Source organism: Salmo salar, chromosome ssa14, assembly GCF_905237065.1.
Source record: "Salmo salar chromosome ssa14, Ssal_v3.1, whole genome shotgun sequence".
Lineage (NCBI taxonomy): Eukaryota > Metazoa > Chordata > Actinopteri > Salmoniformes > Salmonidae > Salmo > Salmo salar.
This window is the reverse complement of record NC_059455.1, coordinates 15,970,388-15,983,813: the sequence shown is the minus strand read 5'-3', so window position 1 is coordinate 15,983,813 and position 13,426 is coordinate 15,970,388. Positions and strand designations below refer to the sequence as shown.

Genomic DNA, 13,426 nt, shown 5'->3' with positions numbered 1-13,426 from the left:
GTTGGCGGTCTTAAATTAAAGTGATAGAACCAACATGAAGCACTAAGGACTGTCATTCTAAATTTGGGTTGGATCATTTATCAATAGTTATAATTATGATTTGGAAAGGCTTCTAGAGACATATATGCCCCTAAAACATGAGGAGAGCCACTAGATTGTAGCTTGGGATATCCTTGCCCCAATCTCATTCTTATCAAGGTTGGTGTGAAACTGTTATAACGTGTTCTCTCTTCCCTGTGAAAATCAATATGCATGTATCCTAGACCAAATACGGGGGATCTCTAGAGACGCAGGGAAATGCAAAAATAATTGCGTAAACTGGCTCAGCAAAACAGAGAGGCTCTTGACTATCTTTTGGCAGGTCAAGGGGGCACTTGTGCAATCATTGGAGATGAATGTTGTACTTTTGTCCCAGATCACTCTTCTAATATGACTGATCTCACCGAATACATTACCACTGTTGATAAGAATAATTCCCCACAACTGGAGTGGACTCCTGCAACTTGGTTGGAATCCCTGTTTGGAAGTTAGGAATCCCAAATTCCCAAATGGGCTGCAGCGTGTGGTTTTTGTCTCTTAGTTAGTCTAAATTGTGTTATTTAACATGCTGTGTGTGTGTAGTTTTGATAAATTCACTCCCATTTAATAGAAGTAACTTTATTATGATAGTATTACCATACTAATTGGATTGTACAACCCAGAATGAAGGGCTTGAAATGAAGTGTCTGGTTTTATGTGTTCATTTCCCTTACTTCAATAGAAATATGACATGGAAGTTAAAGAATATTTACCTTAAAATGTAATGATTTATTTTCACACAAGTGATAAAAGGGTGGAATGTGAAGGACATTTTACTTTGTGCATGCTGTGGGAAAATTCCTACACAGGGACACTCAAAGTCAATCTTAAATGAGCAATCGTTTGTCAGCGCGCTGGAGAGATTCCAACTCAATGCACCATAGTACACATATCAATCAGGAGCTCTCCCTTGGCAGACCCAGCAGTTGTCTTATATACAGCTATACACAGACAAGTTATATTTGCATAATTAATTATTCATTACTGTTTTGTTTCATTCATGTGACTGACCAACGCTGGTTCATAACGTGACAGACCAACACCTCACGAGGCTTCTCTCTAAGCTGAGACCTTGAAACTGAGATATCTTTCGTTTGTTCTCAAAACACTGCCAAATTGCAGCTACTGATAAGAGGAAGATTTGTTCAGTCAACAACAACACAGAAATGGGTTTATAGAACAGCACATGAATAGAACACAGAAATTGGTTATAAGAAAAGCACACATAAAAATTCCCATTACATGCATCTTGTCGTTGGTGTCATAAACAATCCTTGATTCCTACCTGTGCCTGGTAAAGATGTGAGGGTGGCCGTCATGACCTCCTACTTTAGACTATTTGGCAGAATGCCCAGAATATGTTCTTTAAGATAGGAGACGGTGCCAGACACATGACAGAACCAACCCTATGAACTATGCCTATGTAATATGTCTGTAACCAGTATATAAGGGAACTAAACGGGACTGCCCCGTGGGAGCTCCTGACAGACGTTCACTATGGTGCATCAAGTTTGTTGGAACCTCTCCAGTGAGCTGACAAAGAATGATTAATTTCAGATTGTCGCATTTCCACGACACCATACACGCCATCTGCCTGGTACAGTTGAAACCGGGACTCATCTATGAAGAGCACACTTCTCCTGTGTGCCAGTGGACATCGAAGGTGAGCATTTGCCCACTGAAGTCCGGTTACGCCGCCGAGCTGCAGTCAGGTCAAGACCCTGGTGAGGACGACAAGCACGCAGATAAGCTTCCCTGAGATGGTTTCTAACAGTTTGTGCAGAAATACTTTGGTTGTGCAAACCCACAGTTTCATCAGCTGTATGGGTGGCTGGTCTCAGACGATCCCGCAGGTAAGAAGCCGGATGTGGAAGTCCTGGCTGGTTACACTTGGTCTGCGGTTGGACATACTGCAAAATTCTCTAAAACAACGTTGGAGGCAGCTTATGGTGGAGAAATGAATGTTACATTCTCTGGCAACAGCTCTGGTGGACATTCCTGCAGTCAGCATGCCAATTGCACACTCCCTCAAACCGTGTTACATCTGTGGCATTGTGTTGTGACACAACTGCACATTTTAGAGTGGCCTTTTATTGTACCCAGTGCAAGATGCACCTGTGTAATGCTATTTAATCAGCTTCTTGATATGTCACACCTGTCAGGTGGATGGATTATCTTGGCAAAGGAGAAATACTAACAGGGATGTAAACAAATTTGAGAGAAATAAGCTTTTTGTGCGTATGGAACATTTATAGGGTATTTTATTTCAGCTCATGAAACACAGGACAAACACTTTACATGTTGCGTTGATATTTTTCTTCAGTCTAACATGACAACTCTATGGAAAGGGAAGATGCTTATGAACACCATGGTGTCCTCCATTTTGCTCTACGATCACCACAAGTGTCACGGGACTATAGAAATTATGGAATTATGGAGGTAGTTTTGTGCCAACACAAAAAGGGGTTAAATATGTCAAACTAATATTTATTGAGATTTCTTGTATCTCCTAGATATAGGACAGACGCTTCAATTTTTGACTGTCTTTTTTGCTATTTATAAATTATATTCAATGCGTTTTATGGGCTGTAGTAGTAAAAGACAAATTCAATATTTTTTCAAATAATTCAGAAATATTTAGGGGGGATACCTAAAAGCTGTCCTAAAATTCAAAATCAAATAGCTAAATAATGAGCCATGGTATCTTAAAACCATTCTATATGTTAGTTTAGTAGACTAACCCCCCCCCAAACGGCTTAGACTTTTAGAGGATTTATTAACACATCTTTGTTCAGGTCAAGAGAGAGGTGGGGGATGTGAGCATTCTCATAAACAATGCAGGCATGGTCACAGGCAGACTCCCTCATTGAGAAAACCCTTGAAGTAAACACCATGGCACACTTTTGGGTGAGCTAATGCACTTACAGCTCACATCTGCTACACTGACATCAACACAACTATCTTGTCTGTTTTCTCTCCCTTGCTGTCTTTATCAATGCAGGCATTTAAATGTGAAAGCAATATCCTAAATCATGTCCCTTTATAGTGGCAATTCCACTCACTCCCCCTCCAGTGAACACAGATCTGAAGCAAACTGAAATTCATATTTCATTGTGGAAGTTCTTATCCTGATTTCTTCTAATTTCTCTCTAGACTTATAAAGCCTTCCTCCCAGTGATGATTACCAACAACCATGGTCACCTGGTTAGCGTTGCTAGTTCAGCTGGTCAGATTGGTGTCAATGGACTAGCAGATAAATCACCTACTATGCATGTGTGCATGGCTTACTCCAATGTTCCTCAATACTGGTCCTGGAGAGCAACGGTGTGCAGGCTTTTGTTCCAGTCCAGCACCAAGAAACCTGAACGCTAATCAATGTAGTACCGATGATGATGCACCAACACTATGCAGATGGAATTCCCTGATACCTCCCATTGCCCATCTGGTGAAAATTGAAAGCTGACAATTTATCTAGAGCCATTATCCAAATGTTGGAAAATGATGTTATACTAACAAAAATCCCCTTGGAGCCCTCCAACAGTGTGAAATGCAGACAGCTGTTAAACCCACAAATCTACACTTTGCTATCAGTAGCCAATGACACTGATGCTCAAATCGAATGGCTTCGAATGGAACAGAAAGCACAATTCACAGTCTGAGGTGTGTGTTGGCAATGGCCATGGGCTAAACGTGGGCCAAACAGCGTGCAAGGGACCAGTGCAGCTTAAGGCATGTTGTCTCACAGTACTCTGTGTTCTCACCCAGGCACTTCCCCAGGAGATCCATATGCTTCTACCTCAAGGAACTACGAGGACACGGTGAGGAGAGGTCAGCCACTTTATAAAACACTCATGTCACCATTTGTGCATTATCAACTATCTTGGATAAATAATCATCTATAGTGGATCAGAAGGGAAGTTTTCAACTAGAACCTGTGATCATTAATGTGTGCTCCCAAATAACAACAAATAATCTCACAATATCTGAAGAAAACCACATGTTTTTGAACGTAGTATTCCTTATTCTAGTGAAAAAACATAGCATTTATGTAAAACATACGTTTATCTTAACTATATCTGATCTTACTGAGCCTGCCTGATGCAGTGAAGTAGCACACTTCATAAGTGCTCGCAGTTTAGCCTGGCTATGCATTTGTCCATAGACAAAATACTAAAGCTCTGTTGCTTGGCAACCCAGCTCAAAAGCTTAGGTCCACATACACCAACGGTATGAAAATGTTTGACTATTGTCTTAAAGTGTGTGGGGGTGGGGGGGGGGTTTGGTTAGTCAGACTAAACCAGATATTTGTTTAAATGTTATTCTGCCTATTTTTCCTCTTTCATAACTACAGTATTTACTACAGTAAATCCTATCCTGTCAGAGACTTCACTCAGTTGAACTGTGTCCCTCCTCTGACACAAGCACCATTAAGGGACGATTTACAATGAGGTCCAAAAGTTATTGGAAGGTGACAAAATGTGTTGTTTTGGCTCTGTACTCCAGCACTTTTTAAATGATACAATGACTATGGGGTTAAAGTGCAGACTGTCAGCTTTCATTTGTGGGATTTCTTCATCCATATCGTGTGAACCGTTTAGGAATTACACCACTTTTTGTACAAAGTCCCCGCATTTTAGGGAACCAAAAGTATTTGGACATATTCACGTGTATTAAAGTAGTCAAGTTTATTATTTGGTCCCATATTCCTAGCGCGGAGTGACTACATCAAGCTTGTGACAAACTTGTCGGATGTATTTGCTGTTTGTTTTGGTTGCGTTTCAGATTATTTTGTGCCCAATAGAAATTAATGGTAAATAATGTATTGTGTCATTTTGGAGTCAATATGTCATTAAAAATAGAACATGTTTCTAAACCCATTAAAAATTCATGTGGATGCTACCATGATTACAGATAATCATGAATAATGAGAGAAAGTTGGAGGTGTAATTATCATACCGCCCCAAAAAAATCAAACTTCCTGTTATTGGTGAAGGTGAGAGGTTAGAATGTTGGGGGATATGATCTTTGTGCCTCTAACTTTCAAAGGTTGCTGTTACGCAAGGCGTTTCAACAGCAGAATCTGAAGTTGACTTATTGTAAAGTAATTCGATTTTAAGGAGGGGGTGTTGCTGATATACACTGCTCAAAAAAATAAAGGGAACACTTAAACAACACAATGTAACTCCAAGTCAATCACACTTCTGTGAAATGAAACTGTCCACTTAGGAAGCAACACTGATTGACAATAAATGTAACATGCTGTTGTGCAAATGGAATAGACAACAGGTGGAAATTATAGGCAATTAGCAAGACACCCCCAATAAAGGAGTGGTTCTGCAGGTGGGGACCACAGACCCCTTCTCAGTTTCTATGCTTCCTGGCTGATGTTTTGGTCACTTTTGAATGCTGGCGGTGCTTTCACTCTAGTGGTAGCATGAGACGGAGTCTACAACCCACACAAGTGGCTCAGGTAGTGCAGCTCATCCAGGATGGCACATTAATGCGAGCTGTGGCAAGAAGGTTTGCTGTGTCTGTTAGCGTAGTGTCCAGAGCATGGAGGCGCTACCAGGAGACAGGCCAGTACATCAGGAGACGTGGGGGAGGCCGTAAGAGGGCAACAACCCAGCAGCAGGACCTCTACCTCCGCCTTTGTGCAAGGAGGAGCAGGAGAAGCACTGCCAGAGCCCTGCAAAATTACCTCCAGCAGGCCACAAATGTGCATGTGTCTGCTCAAACGGTCAGAAACAGACTCCATGAGGGTGGTATGAGGGCCCGACGTCCACAGGTGGGGGTTGTGCTTACAGCCCAACACCGTGCAGGACGTTTGGCATTTGCCAGAGAACACCAAGATTGGCAAATTCGCCACTGGCGCCCTGTGCTCTTCACAGATGAAAGCAGGTTCACACTGAGCACGTGACAGACGTGACAGAGTCTGGAGACGCCGTGGAGAACGTTCTGCTGCCTGCAACATCCTCCAGCATGACCGGTTTGGCGGTGGGTCAGTCATGGTGTGGGGTGGCATTTCTTTGGGGGGCCACACAGCTCTCCATGTGCTTGCCAGAGGTAGCCTGACTGCCATTAGGTACCGAGATGAGATCCTCAGACCCCTTGTGAGACCATATGCTGGTGCAATTGGCCATGGGTTCCTCCTAATGCAAGACAATGCTAGACCTCATGTGGCTGGAGTGTGTCAGCAGTTCCTGCAAGAGGAAGGCATTGATGCTATGGACTGGCCCGCCCGTTCCCCAGACCTGAATCCAATTGAGCACATCTGGGACATCATGTCTCGCTCCATCCACCAACGCCACGCTGAACCACAGACTGTCCAGGAGTTGGCGGATGCTTTAGTCCAGGTCTGGGAGGAGATCCCTCAGGAGACCATCCGCCACCTCATCAGGAGCATGCCCAGGCGTTGTAGGGAGGTCATACAGGCACGTGGAGGCCACACACGCTACTGAGCCTCATTTTGACTCTTTTAAGGACATTACATCAAAGTTGGATCAGCCTGTAGTGTGGTTTTCCACTTTAATTTTGAGTGTGACTCCAAATCCAGACCTACATGGGTTGATAAATTGGATTTCCATTGATTATTTTTGTGTGATTTTGTTGTCAGCACATTCAACTATGTAAAGAAAAAAGTATTTAATAAGATTATTTCTTTCATTCAGATCTAGGATGTGTTGTTTAAGTGTTCCCTTTATTTTTTTGAGCAGTATATATTTATTATTTAAATGGCAACGAACTATATTTAACTACCAATTTTCACCACAGTCCTTTCAAATCCTTGTATTAATTATAACCCCAAAATGTATTACCCATCCACAGTTATCTTAATCTGAGCCTATAAAGTCCGGTAGCCTATGGTGTTGGATGCACTTTCTGGCCATGGTTGATCATGCGGTGGTTACAATGTATCATTTATCAAACGTTCAGCCTCAATTTAACTTCAGAATTGCTTTTTTATTTCTTGGGGGTGGGGGGGTTAAATCGGGTACAGCTCTAGCCGAAGACAGGCTACCAAAACTATGGGCTGTCCCCGAAAATCAGGGACGTCTGGTCAACTTCACCTATTGACCTTACTCCAGCCACCTGTGACCATTTTGGTCCATCTGTAAGTCCCTACCATACATAGTCTACTGTAATCTGACCACTTTAGGACACCTCACTAGTCTGTTTGGCTATCCCTGGCCTGTCTGAAGACTCATACTAACAGGCTAGCTTGGATCAAGAACAGTCAAAACAAGCTGCAAAAGCAAAAGTGACATCTAGGGAAGATATGGACTATGTCAATTGAAGGGAGGGAGGCTAGAGAACTAGACTGAGGGCACCCTACCTTAGCAATAGTAGAGGAAACAGAGTTTGTCACCAGTGGGTATGACTATACTGTGCAGTTTCAGCATGTAACCATTTCTGCATGTTGGAATGGAGTGATTGAATGTGTGATTATGTGACTGTGCAGCAGATCTCTGTGGATGAGGCAGTGCGACAAATAGCAAAAACCAGCATGTTATTCCCATTAGGAAAAGAAGAGTAAGAACATGAATGGATACTCACTTCTTCATGCCCATGAGAATATACATGCTCTTTGGGAGCAGAAGGTAGACCTGGTCAGTTAAAATGGCTTTCGTTATCCTCTTTGCTATGTAGTCTGGATCCAGGATAGGCAACAACAGAGGCCACCAGTCCACAGTAAGCAGCATTTCGTCTAGTGTAAAGAAAGTACTTACATGTTTGTTGTTGATAGTGATAGTGTACACACGCTAAGAGAGGAAGTCTCCCAGCACCTTCGTTACTAATGCCACAACACAATCGTCAATTCCACCCTGCCAATGCCGAGACAAGGCCTTCCATTTCACGCTTCATAAAACCAATCTCAATTTAAAAAGTCTCTTGTTCAGTTTCATGTCCCATAAAAACAGGACTGGCCCTGGCTCTTAAAGGGATTGCATATTCATTTACTCATGGATGAATAAATACCCTTCAGCAGGGTCATCTCAAACTTTTCATGAGAAAAACTATTACAAATCTGCAATGAGGATAATAACCTCTTATAAACACAATGACAACTTTAAAGTGGGAAATGTAATCCCATATACAGTAACACCTCTTATGGCTGATAACTTACTTAGTATTGCAGCCATCGAACATGCCAGTGTTCATGAAATATGGATACACGATAATAGTCTTGACTCCATCCTTCCCCGTTGCCAGCAGCTCCAGAGCCACAGACTCAGCAAAGCCAATAGCAGCAAACTTGCTGGCACAGTAATCTATCAGGAGAGAAACACGTGTATTGGCATACAGTAGAGCAGGTTAACAAAGGTCTCAAATCAAATTGAATTCGTCACATGCTTCGTAAACAGGTGTGGACTAACAGTGAAATGTTTACTTACAGGCCCTTCCCAACAATCAGAGAAAGAAAATAGAGAAATAATAGAAGTGTAAAACACTCCAACATAGAGGATATATAAAACAGGTCTCCACATCAAGATAATGTAAACTAAATTGTGAAATTGCATTGTCCTTGAACCATTTGCTGTACAGCCTTATTCTAAAATGTATTGCATTTTTTTTAAATCTCAATCTACACACAATACCCCATGATGACAAGTTTCTACAACTTGATTGAAGTCTATCTGTGGTAAATTCAATTGATTGGACATGATTTGGAAAGGCACACCTTTCTGTATATGGTTCCACAGTTGACAGTGCACGTCAAAAACCAAGCCATGAGGTCAAAAGAATTGTCCGTAGAGCTCCGAGAGAGGATTGTGTTGAGGCACAGATCTGGGGAAGCATACCAAAACATTTCTGCAGCATTGAAGGTTCCTAAGAACACAGTGTCCTCCATCATTCTTCAATGCAAGAAGGTTGGAAGCAACAAGATTCCTCCTAGAGCTGGCCACCAGGCCAAATTGAGGAATCGGGGGAGAAGGGGCTTGGTCAGGGAGGTGACCAAGAACCTGAAAGTCACTCTGACAGAGCTCCAGAGTTCCTCTGTGGAGATGGGAGAACCTTTTAGAAGGACAACAATCTCTGCAACACTCCACCAATCAGGCCTTTATGGTAGAGTGGCCAGAAAGAAGCCACTCCTCAGTAAAAGGCTCATGACAGCCCACTTGGAGTTTGACAAAAGACACCTAAAGACTTTCAGACCATGAGATACAAGCTTCTTTGGTCTGGCGAAAAAAAGAAAAAGGTAGATTCTATCACTCCGTTCATCTTCATGGTTTGCTATTTGGCAAACTCCAAGCGGGCTGTCATGTGTTTTACTGAAGAGTGGCTACCGTCTGCCCACCCTACCATAAAGGCCTGATTGGTGGAATGCTGAAGAGATGGCTGTCCTTCTGGAAGGTTCTCCCATCTCTACAGAGGAACTCTGGAACTCTGTCAGAGTGACCTTCAGGTTCTTGGCCACCTCCTTGACAAAGGCCCTTCTCCCCCGATTGCTCAGTTTGGCTAGGCGGCCAGCTCTAGGAAGAGTCTTGGTGGTTCCAAACTTCTTCCATTTAAAAATGATGGAGGCCACCGTGTTCTTGGGGACCTTCAATGCTGCAGAAATGATTTGGTACCCTTCCCCAGATCTGTGCCGACAGAATCCTGTCTCGGAGCTCTACAGACAATTATTTTGACCTCATGGCTTGGTTTTTGACGTGCACTGTCAACTGTGGGACCATATACAGAAAGGTGTGCCTTTCCAAATCATGTCCAATCAATTGAATTTACCACAGGTGGACTCCAAGTTGTAGAAACGTCTCAAGGATGATCAATGTGGATAGGATGCACTTGAGCTCAATTTCGAGTCATAGCAAGGGTCTGAATACTTCTGTAAATAAGTTAATTCCAAAAAATGTTTAATGCAAACAATGTCTAAATCTGTTTTTGCTTTGTCATTACGGGGTATTGTGTGTAGATTGAGAAATGTATTTAATCCATTCTAGAATAAGGCTGTAACGTAACAAAATGTGGAAAAAGTCAAGAGGTCTGAATACTTACCGAATGCACTGTATACTAATGCAATGTTTCCCAACTCCTGTCCTCGAGTACCCCCAACAGTACAGATATGTTTTGTGGCACACATGATTCTACTTGTCAACTAATCATCAAGCCCTTGAGAAGTTGACATTTTGTCCGGGGCTACAACAAAAATGTGTGCTGTTGCAGGTAATCGAGGACCAGAGTTGGGAAACACTGTACTAGAGCATGCACCAACAAAGATACAGTCAAAGAGGGGAAAGATGAACACTGCTCGTCTCTGAGTAATACGACACTCAAGCAAATGTGACATTAAAGCCCCCTGGTCCCGTTCCCCTGCTCAGACGTTGCGTGTGTGCCACGTCAGACTGTGCCATCAAGGAGCACCACATTGCTATAACATACAGTGTCTTCAAAGTGTTCACACCCCTTGACTTTTTCCACATTTTGATGTGTTACAGCCTGAATTTTAAAATTGATAGAATTTAGATGTTTTTGTCACTGGCCTACACACTACAGCCCATAATGTCAGTGGAATTATTTTAACATTTCTTTTTACAAATGAATAAGAAATTAAAACCTGAAATGTCTTGAGTCAAGTTTAAGTATTCATCCTCTTTATAAATAAGTTCAGGAGTAGATATTTGCTTAAGTCACATAAGTTGCATGTACAGTACTCTCTGTGTGCAATAATGGTGGTTAACATGATTTTTTTAATGACTACATCTCTGTTCCCCACACATACAATTATCTGTATGGTCCCTAAGTCGAGAAATGAATTTCAAACACAGATTCAACCACAAAAACCAGGGAGGTTTTTTAATGCCTCGCAAATAAGGGCACCTATTGATAGATGGGTAAAAAAAACAAGCAGACATGTAATATTCCTTTGCGTATGGTACAGTTATTCATTACACTGGATGGTGTATCAATACACCCAGTCACTACAAAGATACAGGCGTCCTTCCCAACTCAGTTTCCGGAGAGGAAGGAAAACGCTCAGGGAATTCACCATGAGGCCAATGGTGACTTTGAAACAGGTTCAGAGTTGAATGGTTGTGACAGGAGAAAACTGAGGATGGATCAACAACATTGTAGTTACTCCACATTATTAACTTAATTGACAGAGTGAAAAGGAGGTAACCTGTACATAATAAAACTATTCCAAAATATGCATCTTGTATGCAACAAGGCACTAAAGTAATACTGCAAAAAATGTGGCAAAGCAATTCACTTTTTGTCCTGAATACAAAGTGTTGTGTTTGGGGAAAATCCAATACAACACATTATTGAGTACCACTCTCCATATTTTCAAGCATGGTGGTGGTTGCATAAGAAGACAGTGAATGTTCCCACGTGGCCGGGTTACAGTTTTGACTTAAATCTACTTGAAAGTCTATGTCAAGACCTGAAAATTGTTTGTTTAGCTATGATCAACAACCAATTTGACAGAGCTTGAAGGATTGTTGCCCAGTCCAGGTGGGGAAAGCTCTTAGACTTACCCTAAAAGACACAGCTTTAATTGCTGCCAAAGGTGCTTCTACACAGTATTGTCTCAGGGGTGTGAATACTTATGTAAATTAAATATTTCTGTATTTCATTTTCAATAAATTTGAAACATTCTAAGATGTTTTTTTTAATTATGAGGTATTGTGTGTAGATGGGTGAGAAAAATAAATATATTTGGAATTCAGGCTGTAACAAAACAAAATGCAGAATAAGTGAAGGGGTATGAATACTTTCTGATGGCACTGTATGTGGTTAGCTGATACAAAGGCAAGCCTGGATAGGTATTTTATGTATCTCCATAAGGCTTGCAAGTACCAGTAAACACTTATCAAGCCCTTACTTATGCATTGATGCCAATTACGGAGAAGTTGCTGATAAAGCAGCACCTGGTTGAGTGGGCGGCAAGACTCTATTTATCAGGAGACAACACAGATTCATAAAGACCTACACCTGATTTGGACTGCAGTCGAATATAATTATCTGCAACCTCAACATTTAAATCTACACCAAAGCCTTTTTGTGTTATGGAAATGTCCTTGAGACAGGTGTGGTAGAGAAAAAGGCTTTTAGAAACTTGGCCAGGTTCTGGTGGGTAAAGTCTTAATTTGGAGCAATTTGCATGGCTACTTTCATTCCTTGAGGCCTTTGAGTGTGAGTTGTTGGCTTCATGTTGAATACAACACAATACAGCCATGACTAATACAGACTTAATCACTCACCACCAATTACACTGAATTATTAAGACATGAAATGGCTTCTTTCCTATTATTAACATCTTAAACTTTTACACTCATGGCAATTGGCCTATGTGTATAGGATTAAATTGAAATGTCTCTTACAGAAGAAATATGAAAAGCATATGCATAACCATGGTAGCAATTGAAATTGAACATTTTGGAGATAATGGGACAATTATTAGACCAAAGGTGAGTACATAGCAGTTCACCTGACAAAACTGAAACCAAACATTACACTGTCGATTTTATGTACATTTTACATTTAATGTACTTTTATCCGCATTTGTTGATAACAAAATCTGCAACTACTCTGGATACATTCAGTAACATAAGACCATTCCTGGAAGATGTGGGGTAGGTGCAACATAATACAAAGAACTTACAAGGGTTTGAGTGAGAGGACTAACTGGTTTCTCCAAGTAGACAAACATCTCTCCAAAGTGTGCACAGTTCCTAAGTCATTTCAATGCACTATTACGACTCAAAGAGTCTTCGACTAGAAGGTACTTTTTTCAGCTCTCTTAATTGTGCCGTTGAGGAACTAGAACAACCCATAGTTGTAGTTGTTTCATTTTGAACACAACCCTGCATCCTGCCATCACGCAATTACTGTTGTTGTTTACGCAATCTAAAAACGGTCCATTATACATCGCAATCTGGGTCAGGTGGGCATCCTTTGAAAGCTTGTTCTATTGCCAACATGACTAGCTAAGTTAAAAAATAAGATCTTACATTCTCAGGCTTTCACAAGGTAGTTCAGAGAAACCGATTGTAATTTTGGGGTGCATAGAAAGCAGTCATGCGCCACAGTGAATTTTCTAAATAAACATTGTTCAGAACAACCCAGGGTATGACACCGTGTCATATTGTAACTGTACATGAAACATAATGATCATAAACTTTGACACTGTATAATGACATGAGTTTTATGATTTGGAAATATAAAGTGCACATTTGGACTCGGGTGTTTGGCTTGCTTGTATGACATCAAAGTGGTATTTACTTTCATCCTCAACATCATCTTTCAAAATACATTGAGTCATCTTAATTTACAGGATTTCCATCACTTAGACAACAACAAAAATGTGCAAAAGTTGCCCAATTACCGGGAAGGATGGGGGCAACTT

At 41.4% G+C, this 13,426-nt stretch overlaps 1 long non-coding RNA gene across 1 annotated transcript; it reads right to left on the bottom strand.

Moving 5' to 3' along the window:
- Nucleotides 1–788: 788 nt before the first annotated feature.
- On the bottom strand, nucleotides 789–12,871 carry LOC106568880 (uncharacterized). The gene is made up of 4 exons (XR_001320411.2): nucleotides 12,683–12,871; nucleotides 8,204–8,348; nucleotides 7,633–7,783; nucleotides 789–1,799 (listed from the first exon to the last, which is right to left on the bottom strand). It is a non-coding gene; the product is annotated as an uncharacterized lncRNA (long non-coding RNA).
- Between the last annotated feature and the right edge of the window lie 555 nt (nucleotides 12,872–13,426).